Source organism: Arachis duranensis, chromosome 10 (genome assembly GCF_000817695.3).
Source record: "Arachis duranensis cultivar V14167 chromosome 10, aradu.V14167.gnm2.J7QH, whole genome shotgun sequence".
Taxonomy (NCBI): Eukaryota; Viridiplantae; Streptophyta; class Magnoliopsida; order Fabales; family Fabaceae; genus Arachis; species Arachis duranensis.
Genome location: NC_029781.3, coordinates 45,175,217 through 45,177,408, shown reverse-complemented (window position 1 = coordinate 45,177,408; position 2,192 = coordinate 45,175,217). Strand labels below are relative to the sequence as shown.

General features: G+C 43.0%; 1 non-coding gene across 1 annotated transcript; it reads left to right on the top strand.

The window, feature by feature from the left end:
* The first annotated feature begins 1,997 nt into the window (after positions 1 to 1,997).
* Positions 1,998 to 2,105, top strand: LOC127743681 (small nucleolar RNA R71). The gene has a single exon (XR_008005065.1). It is a non-coding gene; the product is annotated as a small nucleolar RNA R71 (small nucleolar RNA).
* Positions 2,106 to 2,192: the final 87 nt, after the last annotated feature.

Here is a 2,192-nt window from a genome sequence, read left to right as displayed (position 1 = left end):
GAAGAAAAGAGAGAGTGGTGGGGTAGGTGGGGATCCTGTGGGGTCCACAGATCCTGAGGTGTCAAGGAAAAGTCATCCCTGTACCAAGTGGCGAGCAAAATTGCTCCCTGTGCCAATTCTAGCGTTAAACGCCGGGCTGGTGCCCATTTCTGGCATTTAACGCCAACTTCTTGCCCTTTCCTGGCGTTTAACGCCAGTCTGGTGCCCCTTTCTAGCGTTAAACGCCCAGAATGGTGCCAGACTGGGCGTTAAATGCCCATCTGCTAGCCTTACTAGCGTTTAAACGCCAGCAAGTTCTCCTCCAGGATGTGCTGTTTTTTCTTTCTATTTTTCTTTCTAGTTTTGCTTTTTTAATTGATTTTGTGACTTCTCATGATCATCAACCTACAGAAAACATAAAATAACAAAAGAGGATAGATAAATATAATAAGATTGGGTTGCCTCCCAACAAGCGCTTCTTTAATGTCATTAGCTTGAGAGTGGGCTCTCATGGAGCCTCACAGATATTCAGAGCAATGTTGGAACCTCCCAACACCAAACTTAGAGTTTGAATGTGGGGGTTCAACACCAAACTTAGAAGTTGGTTGTGGCCTCCCAACACCAAACTTAGAGTTTGACTGTGGAGGCTCTGTTTGACTCTGTTTTGAGAGAAGCTCATCATGCTTCCTCTCCATGGTGACAGAAGGATATCCTTGAGCCTTAAACACAAAGGATTTTTCATTCACTTGAATGATCAATTCTCCTCTGTCCACATCAATCACGGCCTTTGCTGTGGCTAGGAAGGGTCTGCCAAGGATAATAGATTCATCCATGCACTTCCCAGTCTCTAGGACTATGAAATCAGCAGGGATGTAATGGCCTTCAATGACTATGAAATCAGCAGGAATGTAATGGTCTTCAACTTTTACCAGAACATCCTCTACAAGTCCATAAGCTTGTTGTCTTGAATTGTCTGCCATCTATAGTGAGATTTTTGCAGCTTGCACCTCATAGATCCATAGCTTCTCTATTACAGAAAGAGGCATGAGGTTTATGCTTGACCCTAGGTCACACAGAGCCTTCTTAAAGGTCATGGTGCCTATGGTACAAGGTATTGAAAACTTCCCAGGATCTTGTCTCATTTGAGGTAATTTCTGCCTAGACAAGTCATCCAGTTCTTTGGTGAACAAAGGGGGTTCATCATCCCAAGTCTCATTACCAAATAACTTGTCATTGAGCTTCATGATTGCTCCAAGGTATTTAGCAACTTGCTCTTCAGTGACATACTCATCCTCTTCAGAGGAAGAATACTCATCAGAGCTCATGAATGGTAGAAGTAAATTCAATAGAATCTCTATGGTCTCAGTGGTAGCCTCAGATTCCCATGGTTCCTCCTTGGGGAACTCATTGGAGGCCAGTGGACGTCCATTGAGGTCTTCCTCAGTGGCGATCACTGCCTCTTCCTCCTCTCCAAGTTCGGCCATGTGGGTCATGTTAATGGCCTTATTGCTAAACCTGTTTCTTCCACCATTATTGTTGTTGAAACCTTGTTGAGGTCTCTGTTGATCCTTCCATGAAAGATTTGGATGATTTCTCCATGAAGGATTATAGGTGTTTCCATAGGGTTCTCCCATGTAATTCACCTCTTCCATTGAAGGGTTCTTAGGATCATAAGCTTCTTCTTCAGATGAAGCTTCCTTAGTACTGCCTGGTGTATTTTGCATTCCAGACAGACTTTGAGAAATCATATTGACTTGCTGGGTCAATATTTTGTTCTGAGCCAATATGGCATTCAGAGTATCAATCTCAAGAACTCCTTTCTTCTGATTCGTCCCATTGTTCACAGGATTCCTTTCAGAAGTGTACATGAATTGATTATTTGCAACCATTTCAATCAGCTCTTGAGCTTCTGCAGGTGTCTTCTTCAGATGAAGAGATCCTCCAGCAGAGCTATCCAAGGACATCTTGGATAGTTCAGACAGACCATCATAGAAGATACCTATGATGCTCCATTCAGAAAGCATGTCAAAGGGACACTTTCTGATTAATTGTTTGTATCTTTCCCAAGCTTCATAGAGGGATTCTCCTTCCTTCTGTCTAAAGGTTTGGACTTCCACTCTAAGCTTACTCAATTTTTGAGGTGGAAAAAACTTTGCCAAGAAGGCATTGACTAGCTTTTCCCAAGAGTTCAGGCTTTCTTTAGGTTGTGAGTC